This window comes from Sphaeramia orbicularis, chromosome 18, assembly GCF_902148855.1.
Source record: "Sphaeramia orbicularis chromosome 18, fSphaOr1.1, whole genome shotgun sequence".
In the NCBI taxonomy this organism is placed as follows: Eukaryota; Metazoa; Chordata; class Actinopteri; order Kurtiformes; family Apogonidae; genus Sphaeramia; species Sphaeramia orbicularis.
The window spans coordinates 14444364-14462596 of NC_043974.1; the positions used below are offsets into that span (position 1 = coordinate 14444364).

At 36.4% G+C, this 18233-nt stretch overlaps 1 protein-coding gene across 1 annotated transcript in view; it reads right to left on the reverse strand.

Moving 5' to 3' along the window:
• The window catches only part of LOC115438981 (uncharacterized), a 238205-nt gene that overhangs the window by 203908 nt on the left and 16064 nt on the right, over positions 1–18233 (reverse strand). The gene's annotated exons all lie outside the window — the stretch shown is intronic.

Genomic DNA, 18233 nt, shown 5'->3' on the forward strand with positions numbered 1-18233 from the left:
ATTGAATAGAAGAAAACTGCTGTCATATCCATCACCTGTAACCAGATAAACCAGTAGGACAGTTCTGTTATAAGAACCCAGGTTTCAGCCTGTACAGTATTTGTTTAGTGTAAAACATAATAATACAACAACACTTGGACTAACACATCAAGGATGAAGAAGAACAACAAATGCAGACCCATTTACCTCTGCCATCAGCTGAAAAAATGGTTTGTATGATCAGTGGTTGTTTAATATCCTAAAAATAAGGCAAAAGAAGATACACATTCTATTAAGATTAAATATAATTTTTCTGCCTCAACAAATACAAATAAATACTGAGGAGTTAATGGGTTGTTTCATGTCAGTTTGAAGATGTGAAGCAGAAATATCACACTTTGAGAGGTTCTATCTTGTTTTTTTATTTATTTATTTTATACCCTCAGCTTTTTTATTTATTTCAGAGGCATATCTGGAGAATCAGTCCAAGATTTTCTACCAAAGTGAATGCACTAGTTGGGTTAGTTTTGGTTAATCAGCTGATCACTTGATTTCAGTTTGTTTTAGGTTTTTATATAAATGGATGTGTATGTTTTTATGGATTCATAGAGGTTTATTTTTCTGCCTATTGTATTTGGATCCCACATGGATCAGGCCCTGAAAAAACCCAATCACACACTCTGAATTGTTATATTGTCAAAATGCACCTTAAAGTCTTTGTTGGTAATCATGGAGATCAGAGCCTGTCCCAGTTTTTCAGGTTACTGTAACATGTATGTAGACAGACTTTCCTAAAGTTAATTTCCTTTTGCCTAAACTGAACCACAGACAGACCGCAGGCCCACCTGACCATGGACACAACATCCATTGACCAGGGATATGTGGTCCTGACCTGCTCTGTGAATCCACCATCATCTGGATGGAAATACTACTGGAAGAAAGACAACACAGACTATTATTTCCAGACCACATATTCACAAATAACTGTCCTACCTGGAGGAACCTATCAGTGCAGAGGAGGCAGAGGAGATCCAGTTTACTACAGTGGTAAAAATAAAGCTCACTGTTTGTCAATATAATGTTCAGTACACCTGCAGATATAATGCATTATGTGTTTATGAATACAGATTATATCTAACACTGAGACCAAAGATTTAATGTAAATATTCTCTCCTTTTATTTGTGTGGTTTCTTCAACATGAACAGTGACACACAGGGTCGTTTTGACCCTTGATCCAAACTGGTCTGACATATTTTATGGAGAGGCGTTCACACTCAGATGTGAGATCCAGGATGAAGGAAACACTGGGTGGACATATGAATGGACACTGGACACAATAAACAGACCTACAACGACAAATGAACTTAAACTCATATATATTTGTTTGTGTAACAAAAGCTCCACAATAGATCAGAAGAAGACATTTGTTTGAGTTATCAGTATGTGATGAATTAGTTTTATGGATAAGATCATTTTGCGAATAATACATAAAACTGCAAAAAAAAAAGAAAATGAACCCTTTCACGCATGATGTCCACATTTGTTGAAGCTCACTTTCCAAAGGGTTATAAAGACAACATTCTCCAAACCACATGGTGGCAGTGTCTATAGACCCTAAGCAATACAATGAAAAAAAAAGGATAATCTTAGTTTAGAATTTGGACTGCTCTGTGACCTCGTAAATTTAACCATTTAAGACCCAGCTATGGGTTTTCTGTCCACACTTGTAGACAATAGTTTCACATCTTTATAAAAAAAAAAAAAAAAAAAAACGAAACTGGCCACCGGAAAGGGCATTCCATGAATTTTTGAAAAAATGCATCTGAAAAAACTGCTGCATTATGATTTTTCCAATATAGGTAATTATTTAATTCAAAAACTCCCAAACTTGTTATTTCCTGGGTCTCAGGAGATTAAATATCTTCTTAATAAAACCATGTTTAAAAAACAAACAAAAAAAAAGAAATAAAAATGCATTTCAACTTTAGCCTAATTTCGACTAATAAAATCCATCTAAAAAAAAAAGAAATATCTAGATAGAATTCTAGGTACTTTTGTTAATAATTCATGCATGAAAGGGTTAAAAGGAACACAAGATCAGGAGTTACAGGTTAAAGAACATTTGTGGTGAGGTGATGAAAGTCCACAGTGGGAGGTAATCCTGTGATGTGTTTATGTCTGTGTTTTTATGTACACTGTGTATATGTTTGTATTTTCACACACCAGGCCTCAGTGGAATTCTTACTTTCGTAGTTTTATATCGGTAGCCTCAGAGCATAATTGTCATATTTTTGTTCAAATTTTAAAATCTATGTAACTTTACTCTTCTAACAGTGCTGCTTCATTGTTTAGAATTGATAAATGAAGATCAGACATTTTCATATGTTTTTTTTTCCAGCTGAAACAATGGAATTACATGAGGACAGGTCTCCATTTCCTGTGGTGCTGATCAGTGGTCTGGTTTCTGGCATCTGGATGATAATTCTCCTTCCACTGATAGCGCTGGGTTGGTACAAAACATCCAAAGGTGAGATGGTACCGTTAGTTTGAAAGAAGAAGCAGTGATCTGTAACGTTGCAGTGGTCTGTAATGTTAACATTCCTCTGATAAACCTTTTCACAGGTTTGTGTTGGAACAGGTCAGTCTAGTCTTTACAATCACAGGAATAAATTGGTCATCATTTCATTTTCACATTTGGACTTTTATTGTTTGTAAAACTTTGTTTATTCTTTGGTTCAGATTCATGGAGTCACTGGGATCCAATCAGGGTTCATCCACCGCCCAAAATATCAACCAGGATGAAAACCAACTACAGGTCTACTCCTCCCTTCTCCACGGTCAGTTCAGATCGACTCTTAGGCTACGTTCAGACTGCAGCCAAATGTGGCCCAAATCTGATTTTTTGTTGCTATTTGACCTGTATGTGACCTGTTAAAGACAGTCTGAACGGCACAAATCCGATTTTTTCAAATCCGACCCAGGCCACTTTCATATGTGGTCCTAAATCCGATACATATCAGATGTTTTTTTCAATGCGACATCAGTCTGAACGGTCATGTCACATTTATCTGACCTTTACGTCATTGAAATGCCAGTACAGCCCGACTGCAACACACTTGTGAACAGATATAGGTCGGCAGAGATGAGTGTCTTGTCGTGAGAGTGTTACGGAGAGGCGGTCACAGATATATTTAAACGTTCTTGTCATTCTAAAATTCTGAATGAAGTGTGTGTGAGTGAAGCCGCTAACATCACTATCCCACCACTCCTGACTCCGACTCCACATCCAAATACTCCGCTGTACAGATGTAGCAGCCATTGAACCACAAAAGGCCAGAGCAAAAAACCTGGCTCTGCTGTTTTTTAATCTTCTACTTCAGATTATTTGACTGTAATGGTGCTGACTTCGGTTGTAGAGAAACTTTATCAGTGCCACACACACGCTGATACCAGATGCCTCCATATTTACTTCCATAAACACAGTGTGTGCTGCGTGGTCATGTATTACGTCAGGACCTCTTTTGCGCATGTGGGTCACTTCAGGGTCACATTCAGTTCATACTGAGAACTGATAGAACTCACATTTAATTTCTAATATGAACGAGCACACAAAAAAATCAGGTATCACAAAAAAATCGGAATTGTGCATTAAGACCTGCAGTCATCGAGCCATGAATAATGAACTAAAAAACCACACTATGTTCAAAAACTAACTGCTGGATGATTAAAAATCACATCTATAGTGACTGATTTGTGGTGTTGATATTCTCTGCCCTCCAGGTGATCTCTGTGTCTATGAATCAATATGTGGTAGAAACACTGGAGACGGTACGGTATTGTATTCAATATGAGCACATTATTTGAAGTGAGAGACTGACATTTACCTCAGTTCAACTGTTCTCATTTCAGATGAACAAGAGAATGAATATGAAATCATCTCATCTCAACATCATGGTGATGCAGCGGATGAAGACTACTGTAATGTAGAGCCTCGTAACTAACGGTTACCCAGTTCAACAACAGGTTCAAATACTGTGTGACAAAATACTGTGTGACAAATATGGGCTAAAATATTGAAGCCAAGATTTAGATTTAAAGTGTATTTTTTAAGCTGCAATTGAAACATTAGAACAATTTGTGCGTTTTGATAATATATCACATGAACAAAAGAGGAAAAAAAATAATTTGGCATTATTAATTTGCTTTTGTATATATGTTTTGTATGTATGTCTTACACTTTTTATTTATGAACATTTTAATTTTACAAAACAAAAACATGAAAATGAGGTCAAGGGATGACAATTATAACATAAACATGCGTACAACATCAACCGTTTTTAATTAGTACTGTCACCGTTTGTAAAGTCCGTCCATTTTCCCGATGCCTTTTTCCCAGCTCCTCCTGGAGCCGCAGGGTGAAAGTCATGTGTTCCATCAGTCAAATGTTTTCTTTTAACAGTTTTTATTAAAGTTTTCAATGCACACATACAGTAACAAACAATGTTTCTGTAAAAAATAGGATACATACATTGTTTAAATGAGGACAACTATAAGGAGAATATGCCCTTTTCCCACCCACCCAACCACCCCATCTTGCCCTCCCAGTTATCCCACTAGTACTACCGAGTTCAAATCTACAAGGAGGACTTAATTCTCTTAATTATGAAAGGATTACAAAAGAGGTGCCCAAAATATGACATAATAATCACAGATAAGAAAATAGAAGGACAACCATAATAAGAAAGGAGGAAAAAAAAGGAAGACATAAAAGTTTCAAAATTCAAAATTAAACAAAACAAAACAAAACAAAAACAAAGGGGGGGGGGGGGGGGGGGTGCCTCGCCATTCAGTTATTCATCCTTATTCAGTGGTTCTTGTAAACTCTCATGATATTCTAAGAAGGGAGTCCAAGTCTTTCTAAATTTTTGCAAGGAACCTTTAAGAGTATATCTAATTTTCTCAAGTTTAAGGAAGTGCATGGTGTCTCTAATCCATCTAGTAACGTTTGGAGGTGCTTGTTTCTTCCAGGAGAGGAGAATGAGACGTCCGGCAATTAAGGAGGAAAATGTTATGATCACAGCAGCTTTACTCTCAAGAGGGCAGGTTTCAGGTCTGAGTCTGAATAAAGCAGTCATGGGATTAGGTAACATGTTTTTTTTAAACATTGTTGAATAAGCACTAAAAATGTTGGCCCAAAAAGTACTGAGTTTAGGACAGGACCAGAACACATGTAAATAATCAGCTGGTTGGCCTTTACAGCGAGGGCAAGATGGGTCTACATTTGAGAACATTTTTGCCATTCTTGCCTTAGTCAAGTGTACCCTTAAGACAATTTTGAGTTGTATCAAGCTGTGCCTGGCACAAGGGGAAGAGGTATTAATTAAATTAAGAGTTGCTTCCCACTGGTCATCTGTCATCTCTACACCTAGATCATTCTTCCAAAGTCTCCTAACTTCTTGGGGTGTGTGAGGGGCAATATCACATATTGTGTTATAGAGAGTAGAAATAAAACCTCTGCAATACGGAGAAAGTGAGAGAATATGGTCAAGTTCATTGTATGCTGGAAAGTTAGGGAAGGAGGGAATATTTTTCTGTACAACATGCCTGACTTGGAGATATCGAAAAAAAAATTGAGTTTTCGGTACATCGAATATCTGGGAAAGCTGAGCAAAGGACCCAAATCTTCCATCTACATAAAGGTTAGGAACAGAGCGAATGCCCTTTGAAAACCAAATTCCAACGGTAAAGTCAGAAAGAGAGGGTGGAAAATTACAATTGTTGTTAATGGGGGAGTGCACTGATGTTTTTTGTAACTTCAAATGTCTCCTAAATTGTGACCAGATTCTGATAGAATGATTGACCACTGGATTGGAACAAAATTGTACTTGAGGGGGGGCGGATGAGGCTCCAAGTACAGAACCCAAATTACATGGACTACAAGAGCGTTCCATTTGCACCCAGCTCTTACATTTACCTGGTGAGTTTTTCTCAATCCAGTGCAGCATTGCTTTAATATTACATGCCCAATAATAATAGATAAAATTGGGTAGGGCAAGTTCAGCAAGTTTTTTGGGTCTATGAAGCGCTCTTTTTTGAATTCTGTGTGGACTACCATTCCAGATAAATGATAAAATGCTCCTCTCCAGTGAGTTGAAAAAAGTTTTCTTCATCAGAATAGGAATATTTTGAAAGAAATACAAAAATTTTGGGGACACAATCATTTTAATTAGATTAATTCGGCCAGCTATGGATAGTGGGAGATTGGACCATCTATCCATGTCTTTTTTACATTTCTCAAATAAAATACTGAAGTTCTTGATGTTTTCTACAATACAAATAAAAAAGGTCCATTGTAGTGACTCTTTCTGTAGTATGTACATATGTATTCTGATGTTGTGTTGTAACACCCCCCCCCCCCCCCCAGTCCTACAGGGGTGCTGTGTTTGTCTTTTGCCTGTTTTTTTTCCATGCAGGGGGCTACTGATTGGTGGAACCAGCCTTTAAAAATGGCCCTGGATGCAACAGACGCCCACCCCCCCCCACTCTCTCTCTCTCTCTCTCTCAGCTCCCAACAGATCCTGTGCGTTTTGTTTTGGTCGCCAACAATTGTGTCGTATGTTTCTGTTTATAGTAGTTTCTACACTGTAAATATTTGTAAATAGTAGTTTGGTGAAACAGTCCTAATTTTCTGGTAGGGAGGGTGGCTCTTTTGTTTTCACATTTTCCTCCTGTTTTTGGTTTAGGGAGTTTAAAGGAGGGGTGTGAGATGTTTTCCTGGAGCATTTTCTACTATATTGCTTAAAATCCCCTTCACACCCTGATTACAACCAATTAATTAAATGCTCTAACACAAAAATAAAAAAATGTCATCACCTGTGGAACGGACAGGACTGAGAAAACCCCATCCAATCATTTTAAGCGCCCAATCGAAATGATTGCACGGTGATATGTCTATCAAACTCAACTGACTTTTGCCCCTCCCCCCTCTGTGCGTACCCCTCTTCGTGCATGAATCATGCGTTCTCATTGGTTTGGAGCACTTGTACAGGAAACGAAGCCAGAGCCAGAGCTTGGCTATATTAGTTATATTAGAATGGAAAGTTAACCAGTAAACTGTTTTGTCACGAATATAAATCAGTAGGAAATGTAACGTTAGTCAGATAGGTATGAACTGGGGCTGTTCTGTAAGGGGGGGGGGGGGGTTGGAGGAGAGTGAATGAGGTATGCATGGATCGGGGTCTGTGCTGGGCGAATTATTGCTGTGCAGCATTCATGAACCCTTGAGAACAAGAATTGCACATGCCAGTACTCTGGAGGCGTGGCTTTAGGGGGATGTCTGAAGAAAGGGGTTTGGACTTTTGAATTGAGTATTTTCAAAATGTAGCTTGCTCGAACTGTTTTTCTAAGATCTCATACCTCACCTTTAAATTAGTTATTGTATTTTTTTTCCTGAATGTAGTTTTGGAGATAAGAAATGTAGTTTATCTTGGAAGATGGTTTTGTTTGTTTACAAATAAATATTTTGGACTGTAGTTTTGGTCTGGCGTTGTGATTGGGAGTTGGGAGAGGACACAGGGAGCACATTATGTACGTCCTGGTTCACCCCTTGGTTTGTCGACAGTCAGAACACCAGCCTCATCCTTTTACGCTTTACACACCACTCACATGTAGAGACGCTTTGCTTTAATCGCCGTCGTTTATTTGACCTTTTGTTGTCATCAGAGGATCCGCACGTCATGACTTCCACGAGCCCTCCGATCATCACTTCTGTACCATATTTATTTATTGGAGTGTTTGGATATTGTGTGTGGCGTCCCCCAGGGGTCAGTGTTGGGACCAAAACTGTTTCTAATCTACATCAATGATATATGTAAAGTGTCTGAACAAGTGAAATTTATGTTATTTGCTGACGACACAAATATTTTAGGAACTGGTGAGGATTTACAACAACTTTTGGACTCAGTCACTTCAGAGCTAAATAAAACTAAATTATGGTTTGACAAAAATACGTTGTCCATAAATCTGTGTAAAATGAGAATCATGATTTTTGGTAAATGTACAACAAGTAATCAGGTAAAGGTACAAATAGAGGGTGTAGATATAGAAAGAGTGAATCAAAACAAGTTTCTTGGAGTAATAATTGATGATAAAATTTTCTGGAAACCTCACATAAAACATGTACAAAACAAACTATCCAGAAACATCTCAGTCCTGGTCAGAGCAAAGGAGATTTTAAATCAAAAATCACTTCACATTCTGTATAATTCATTGGTCTGACCTTATTTAAGTTACTGTTTGGAGGTATGAGGAAATATACCGAATGTCCCACAAAAAATTACAATCAGACCTTCCGCATTGATAACTTTCAAAATAGTTAAACAATCTAAATGTTATTTCAGGGTATGAAACTATAACTTGTCACCTACATTTTGCAGAAAACCCTATTTAATTTGGTTCAGTGGACACAAAGAAATATGGATCTTTGTAAAGCATGTCATGGGTTCGTTTCTTCCAGGTTTGGCACTCTGATACTCTTGTCATCCATATGAATGAAAAGAGTTTGCATTTCATCCTGATGACAAAAGAGAGAAAAAAGAAAACAAAGCTGAAAAGGAGGAAAAGCTCAATCCAGTCTTCCATGAGTTAATAATTTAATATCTTTCTTTAATCATCCATTTTCACACCTTACCAACATTTTGCAAAACTCAGAAATCTGCTTCCTTTTTGATGTAATTCATTATTCATTTCGTTAGTTGAAAACAAAAAGAAACAAGCAGTCACTTTTTCAAAAGAGACACAATGAACAACTTCGTATTTGTAAGACGTGAACACAATGGACAACATGTCTCTTTACAAAACTTGGTGGGAAGGGACTTCTGACATGCTTTAGAAAGAACCCCATTTCTGTGACCACTGAAGCAAATCCAATGAAGGTGCAAGATGCAACACGCAAGATGTAGGTCATAGTGCTGCGTTCCAGGCAACCGTAACTGGTGTTTTTCTAACCTTCTACCAGTGAAAATGCACCTGTGAACTCGTACTAGATCCATATACTCCCAATTCCGAGTTCTGATGTCACGTAGCAATGGCAGCCCCCATGAATGCGCTGTTTATGCAGATTGTTTATTGAAACAAGGTATTCCTCTGACATTATTTATGTGTAAATGTTCTGCATAATCACCAGCTGCTCTAGTGTTAGCTAGTTTTCAGTCCAATGAGTGCAAGAATAAATTAATACCAAATACGTATCCAAATACACAAACAACATACCATAAAAGATATAACAGATTCTCTTGCCTTATGCGCCCTTTTTCCTCCTCTGTTTCCCTCAAATAAGCAAAGAGCAAACACCTTTGGTGATAGAAATGATTGTAAATGAGCATAACGTATGGTCTGCCATGCTGGTTTGGTTACATTTAACTACCACAATGGGCTTTATGCACAGCCCCACTACTTCCTGAACTTAAGGCAGCTCCTTTATTTGCTGTTTTCGTTATTGGACACACTGATCAATCCAGGTGTGTCTGCTGCTTCTTGTTGGGACTACTGTGGTCAGACACACCTGGATTAATCAGTGTGTCCAATAATAAAAAACAGGAAATAAAAGAGCTACCTTAAGTTCAGGAAGTAGTGGGGCTGTGCATAGAGCCCATTCCTTGTGCTCAGGCAGTTTGGTGGGACTTGCCTGGAACGTTACAAAGTCATGAATCATGGTTTGAAGTCGGGACTTACGGGCTCAAAAACCAGCCTGGAACGCAGCATTAGTTATTGTCTCATGTCCTGAAATTGCATTTTGATTGATTCACAATTTTTAAAGGTATCACTGCAGAAAGTCTAATTGTAATTTTTTTTTTTTTTTGGGACATACGGTATATGCAAGTTCATTACAAATACTTTTTATGTTGCAAAAAAGAGTGATAAGATTTGTTCACAGTGTTGGTTTTCATTAACACACCAATCCACTATTTTTCCAAATTAACACTTTAAAACTCATTGACCTTTTGGAGTTCAAAACTATTTAAATAATGTAGAAAGCAAATAACTTATTGCCAGGTAATATTCAAGAAATGTTTTGTGAAAGAGGAAGGTTATGATTTAAGGGGAAAGTTAAATTTAAAAATTCATAAACTACTATGTTAAAAAGTTTCTGTTTGACCATCTGTGGAGTAAAATTGTGGAACAAATTGTGTGTGGAGATAAAACAAATGTCAAACATAATTCAGTTTAAATAAGACAGAAAGAATTGATTTTTGTAAGGTACAGTATTTAATAATGACAATGAGGCCTGTTTATTTATAGATGATGTTGAATTGATAAATATGCTGTAATTATTGAAGAAAACGGTTGAATTGTTGAGTCTCTTTGTATGACTGTACTACCATGATCATTGTTGTGCATAATTCCATTACTGCATTATGTATTAGTTGTGAGTTAAAGGCTAAAATTAAGAAAAATCTATTGTTTGATTCTTATATTATTTCTTATCTTCTTATATTAAGTTAGTGATAAAGGTGTAAAAGCACTTGTGGGGTAGATTTTAATAAGTTTATACTTCTTCCTACTACTTTTCGACCATGCAAATTCAGACACATCCTTGAAGAGAGAGTCTGTACATTTAAATGTTTTTGTCTTATTTAGAATTTTTTTTAAAATTTCATTTCTTTGCATGTTTGAAATAAATAAGTAAATAAATAAAAAATAAATACATTTCCGTCGTTTGCAACCCCTATGTACTCCAGCATTGGAAGCTCAGACTGGTGTTTCTGTTCGGGTGTGTGTTTGAATGGGTTTTAAAGCTAAATAATCACAAATGCAGATATTTTTTTCCCCTTTTGCAACTGTAGACAAACAGGATTTGACTTGAAATGAGTCTGTTTTGACCTGATGACGTACATTTGGTGTAAAACTACAGGTCAGACTTTTGTTGCCGTTTACTTTGAGTGTGATCAAATGGAAGAATAAAAGAAATGTCCATCGATTTGATAAATGAGCATCTTGTTTCCATGGTGATAGCAATATTCAACATATTACCAGTGCAAATATTTATGCGGGCATGTATGAGTTTATCAAATTATTACTAAAAAAAAAAAAAGCTAACAAGGCATAGCAGCTGCAGTGTGTACGCAGCAGAAAAATAAAAACCTGTAGATGTCTCACATGTGAAGTGATTGTGGTTCTTGAACTTTCTTGGACCTTTGGGTTTATATATTTCATCACACACAGAATAAAAGGCCTGAGAAGGACACATTTCCCTCATGAGTGCTTACTTAGGTGGAGTTTTCTGAACCATGTGAGGTGAGTTACAGTCATTTAACCCTTTCATGCATAGCGGTCACTACAGTGGACAGTTATTCTACAGCTGTTCATTTGTATCTTCATGGCTTTTGTTGTTTTATTTCCATATCAGCCAACACAGTGGACGCTTATGCACCATCCCACACACTGCAATTCATACAATTACTATAACTTTGCTGTTCTTGATAAACCTGATCTGTAGGAACATGTTTGAGCATAAATTAACCCTTTCATGCATGAATTATGAAAGCCATAGTCAAGATTTTTTTCTTGAGTGTTTTTATTCCTCTATAGGCATGAAAAAAACAATGTGATTGAAATTTTTTTTATGAACTTATTTTTCATGGAGTTACAAAAATGTCCACTCAGCTGGACACCAAGCATTTAATTAACAAAAAAAAAACAAACAAACAAAGAAACATGCATTTAAAACCCATCATCAGAAAATATGATACTATGTGAAAACTATGAAATAAAAACATTTTTCATGCAGCTAATCTGATGTTTTCTCACATTTTAACATACTCTAATACTAGTTATTACTGTCTTCATGCAGATAATATGCAAAAAGACAGTAATGGTATGAATTGCAGTGTATGGGATGATGCATAAGTATCCACTGTGTTGGCTGAAATGCAACTAAAACAACAAAACCCATGAATATACAAGAGAACAGATGTAGAATACCTGTCCACTGTAGTGACCACTATGCATGAAAGGGTTAATTGCTATTTGTCATTAGACTGTAATTAACATTTTTCTTGACCAAAAAGGGTTTTTTGCATATTATTTCCATGGAGTGAGTACTAACTTGTATTAGAGTATGCTAAAATGTGAGAAAACATCAGATTAGTGGCATTAAAAATGTTTTTATTTCATAGTTTTTACATGATATGTCAGTAAATGCATGTTTGTTTGCTTCAAAAATTAAACACATGGTGTCCAGCTGAGAGGACATTTTTGTAACTCCATAAAAAATAGGTTCATTAACAAAATTTCAATCAAATTTCATGCCAAAAGAGGAATAAAAACACTCAGGAAAAAAAACTCTTGACTAAGGTTCTCATAATTCATGCATGAAAGGGTTAATATACATTTGCTGATGTTAATGGCACTTAAACTCAAAGCTCTGAGATGAGGGAATCTAAGATGTATGCAGTTATGCTGTTTGATGCTGCATCAGTAACCGCTGCAATTGAGACTCAGCTGCAAGAGAAGGGAATTGATCAGCTGAAATGTGTGGCCCAGACCTATGATGGGGCAGCTGTCATGACAGGGGCATTTGGAGGGGTCCGAGCCCATTTTCAAAAGCAGCACCCTGAGGCGATATATGTGCACTGCTATGCACGTGAGTTAAATCTAGTCCTGTGTCACACCTGTAGAGCTGTTTCTGAAGCCACAGAGCTCTAAAACATGTTGGAAAGTGTCCATTCTTTCTTCAGTGTTTCACTTGTGAACTATCATAAAGTTGTGGACACTCAGAAGAAGTTAAGATTGGAGCAAAGAGAACTTGTGCACTTGTCAAACACACACTGGGCATGCCAGCTTTGGTCAGTGACTGCAGTGCTTGAAAATTTCACTGCCATCATTGAGTGCCTCTGCGCTATCAGCACACCTATGGCAGTGGGATTGAAGGCAAAACTCAGTAAATTCTCCTTTTTGTATTTGCTGATTGTTTTCCAGGATCTCCTGTCTATAACAGCAGGTTTGCACAGATATTTACAGAAGGAAACCATAGATATTGCCACAGCTCTGACATACAAAGATGCAGTGATTGAGACTCTGAAGCAGAAACATAGTTTAGTTTAGTTTAGTTTATTTCAGACACAGACATAATGCAAAACATATGGAAGAAAGGAAAAATAAATAAATAAATTAATTAATTAATTATTATTATTATTATTAATAATAATAATAATAATAATAATAATAATAATAATAATAATAATAATACACAAATTAAAAAATTAAATAATAGAAAAAAAAGAACAACTGTTGTGCCTGAAAGGGAGTAGGAAGAAGCCACTGCTTATCCTGTCCTACTCCCTGATTCCAGTCCTCAGTCTGTTAGTACTTAATCACCTGATATACAACATAAGGTTGTGATTATCCATAAACACACCCCTACCAACCTGTACCCCCATATAGTCACATACACATATACGTTCACACATACAATCACATACACATATATGTACACACGATATATATACACACATACAGTCACATACACATATACGTACACACATACAGTCACATACACATATATGGACACACCATATACATACACACATACAGTCACATACACATATACGTACACACCATATACATACACACATACAGTCACATACACATATATGTACACACCATATACATACACACATACAGTCACATACACATATATGTACACACCATATACATACACACATACAGTCACATACACATATACCTTCACACATACAGTCACATACACATATATGTACACACCATATACATTCACACATACAGTCACATACACATATATGTACACACCATATACATACACACATACAGTCACATACACATATATGTACACACCATATACATTCACACATACAGTCACATACACATATATGTACACACCATATACATACACACATACAGTCACATACACATATACATGCCACTGCTGCAGATCTTCATGCAAGAGCAAAGGCTACATGTGAGACAAACCAGATAGCAGTCTGGGAACTGTCTTCTGGACAGAGGTGGAAGACAAAGAGAATGGATGGATTTGTTGTTGAGTCAACTTGTGGGGCAGGTAGTGAAGTCTGTGGTTCTTCTGAGTCAGAAGAACTCAGAGGGAAATTGTTGTTTCCTTGTCTGGACAGAATGATCTTTGAACTTGAGAATCATTTTCTGTTGTGAATCAGGACTTACTTAATGGAACTCAGGCATGCAGTCCAACCTCAGACCACTTCTTATCTGAGCCTCATTTGTCAGCACTGGCAGTGCATTACCATATTGACCTTAAATCAGAGGAAGTGATGGTTGCCAAAAACTTTCTGAAGCACAAAAGTGAGGCTGGTGACATTCAAGACTTGTTGACAGTGTACAATCTCCTGGATTATGAGATGTTCCCTTCGCTGAAAGCTGTTATTCAGTTTGCCTTGACAGTACCAGTTAGCAGCTGTAGCAGTGACAGGTGTTTTAGTGCCTTGCGTCGGCTCCATACCTGGCTGAGGAGGACCATGGGTCAAACAGACTAAAGCATCTGGCTGTGATGTCAGCTGGGAAAGAGGTGCTTGAGAAAGTTGAACACCAGAATGTAATCAACAGATTTTCTACCCTTAAAGTGAGGCGACACAGATTAAAGTCAAAGGAATCATCTACAGAGTGTCCATTCAAAGATGATTACATACATTGTACCTTAGTTAGGGGTTGCCTATCTTTTATTATTTTATTATTATTTGTTATTATTATTTTGTAGATTTCAAGTACTTTTCTTTTTCTGAAGGCTATTTATTTTTATTTATATATTTGTATTATATAAGGCTAATATAATAAGGAAAAAGGCAGTGAACATTGAAAGTCAGTTTCTGTTAATGTGTTTTACAAATTCTGCATTACATTTGAAATAAAAGTACATAAAATAAGTCCAAGGTCCATTTTTAGTATTTTTGGTTCTCATTTTAGGAGGCTATTTCATTCCAGAAACATACATGTACTGTTTATAAGTATATGTTGAGGAGTTGCAGTAGCAAAATGGAGGATTGTCTTCCACCAGAAATTAGGGTTAGGGTTTATTTCTTTTATGATTCCAATCCATTCCTCTTTTACTGTAGCTCATCATTTGAATAACTTTTATCAGATTTGATGGTTTAGCCACAGAGTTTCTCACACCCAAAAACTTTTAGGCCTTTTTTTTCACAAATGTGGGAATGATGGTCCGAAATTGCGTCAAAATGTCCAAAATTGTGAAATTTCTCTTACCTGGCCAGCCAGCAATCTGGGTGCTCAGCCCCCCTAAACCTGATCCTAGAATCACCCCTGAACTCACCTGACATGGTTTAGAAAACTCCACCTAAGTAAGCACCCATGGGGGAAAGTGTCCTTATGAGGCCTTTTATTCTGTGTGTGATGAAATATATAAACCCAAAGGTCCATATCAAACACAGCACGTAAAACAAAACACTACATCAACTGCTTTAAATGGACAAACAGGAGTTGAATCCATTTTGTGTTTTCTGTTAAAGAACCACAGTCACTTCACTTTGACAGTTTTTTTTAGTAATAATTTGATAAACTCATACATGCCCGCATAGATATTTGCACTGGTAATATGTTGAATATTGTTATCACCATGGAAACAAGATGCTCATTTATCAAATCGATGGTCTCTTTTAACATTACTTTTATTCTTCCATTTGATCACACTCAAAGTAAACGGCAACATGAAGACTGTATTGTTACACAGATAAAGTCTGACCTGTAGTTTTACACCAAACGTACGTCATCAGGCCAAAACAGACTCATTTCAAGTCAAATCCTGTTTGTCTACGGTTGCAAAAGGGGAAAAAAAATCTTCATTTGTCATTATTTAGCTTTAAAACACATTCAAACACACACCTGAACAGAAACACCAGTCTGAGCTTCCAACACTGGAGTACACAGGGGTCACAAACAGGCGGAAGTTTATTTCTATGTATTTATTTAGAACATGCAAAGAAACAAAATTGAAAAAAAAAAAAAAAAAAAAAAAAAAGCAAAATAAGACAAAAACATTTAAATGTACAGAATCTTTCTTCAAGTACGTGTCTGAATTTGCATGGTCGAAAAGGAGTATGAAGAAGTATAAACTTATTTATTACGACCCCACAAGTGCTTTTACACCTTTATCATTAACTTAAAGCAAAAATCAAACAATACATTTTTCCTAATTTTAGCATTTAACCCACAACTAATACATAATGCAGTAATGGAATTACTCAAAACAGAATGATCATGGTAGTACAGTCATACAAACAGACTCAACAATTCAACCATTTTCTTCAATATTTACAGCATATTTATCAGTTCAACATCATCCATAAACAAACAGCCCTCATTGTCATTATTAAATTATGCACTTCACAAGAATCAATTCTTTATATCTTTTTAAAACTGAATTATGTTATTTGTTTCATCTCCACACACAATTTGTTCCACAATTTTACTCCACGGATGGTCAAACAGAAACTTTTTGACGTAGTGTGCACTTTATGAATCTTCAAATTTAACTTTCCCCTTAAATCAAAACCTTCCTCTCTTTCACAAAACATTTCTTGAATATTACCCAGCAGGAAGTTATTCTTTGCTTTATACATTAGTTGAATAGTTTTGAACTCCAAAAGGTCAATGAGTTTTAAAGTTTTAAATTGGAAAAATAGTGAATTGGTGTGTTCACAAAAACAAACATTGTGAACAATTCTTATTGCTCTTTTTTGCAGAATAAAAAGTCTTTGTTTGTCATGAACTTACATATACCATATGTCCCCCAAAAAAATTACAACTGGATTTTCTGCAATGATAACTTTAAACATAGTGAATCAATCAAAATGCAATTTCAGGACATGAAATTGTAGTTAATGCTGCGTTCCAAGCTGGTTTTTGAGCCCGTAAGTCACGACTTCAAACCACGACTCATGACTTTGTAACGTTCCAGGCAAGTCAGGGAGAGAGAGAGAAAGAGAGAGCTGCTGCATCCAGGGTCATTTTTAAAGGCTGGTTCCAATCCTCAGCCCCCTGCATGGAAAACAAAAAGGCAAGAGACAAACACAGCACCCCTACAGGACTGGGAGGGGTGGTATCAGAATACATATATACATATAAACATAAATTAGGACCCAGGGTCATAACAGGATTCAGATGATGTTTACCTCCTAAAGATGTTGTTGACATCAGCTAAAAAAGCCAGAACAAAATGTTGGCTACAGAAGGAGCCATCACAATGGGCCTTTTTTATTTGTATGGTAGAAAACATTCGACTGATGGAACACATGACTTTCACCCTGCGGCTCCAGGAGGAGCTGGGAAAAAGGCACCGGAGAAAATGGACGGACTTTACAAACGGTGACAGTACTAATTAAAAACAGTTCATGTTGTACGCATGTTTATGTTATAATTGTCTTCCCTCGACCTCATTTTCATGTTCTGGTTTTGTAAAATTAAAATGTTTATCAATAAAAAGTGTCAAACATATATACAAAAAACATATATACAAAAGCAAATTAACAATGCTAGATGATTTTTTTCTCTTTTTTTTCCATGTGATATATTATCAAAACGCACAAATTGTTCTAATGTTTCAATTGCAGCTTAAAAAATACACTTTAAATCTGAATCTTGGCTTCAATATTTTAGCCCATATTTGTCACATTTCATTGATTATGCACTGCTATTTATGGATCTGGAACAAAAATAAAATATATACAGTGGTGTTGAACATGTAAAGGTGTTTAGGTGCTACTGTAAATAGCCAGTATCAGTATTTGGACCTGATGTTGAACTGGGTAACCGTTAGTTACGAGGCTCTACATTACAGTAGTCTTCATCCGCTGCATCACCATGATGTTGAGACGAGACGATTTCATATTCATTGTGTTGTTGATCTGAAATGAGAACAGTTGAACTGAGGTAAATGTCAGTCTCTCACTTCAAATAATGTGCTCATATTGAATACAATACCGTACCGTCTCCAGTGTTTCTACCACGTATTGATTCATAGACACAGAGATCACCTGGAGGGCAGAGAATATCAACACCACAAATCAGTCACTGTAGATGTGATTTTTAATCATCCAGCAGTTGGTTTTTGAACATAGTGTGTTTTTTTTTTTTAACTTAATTATTATTTATGGCTCCATGAACTGATTCCCTGGTGAAGACCTTTCTTGATCCTAAGTGTTTTTTTCTGCTTATGTAGATTTGAGGTTACACC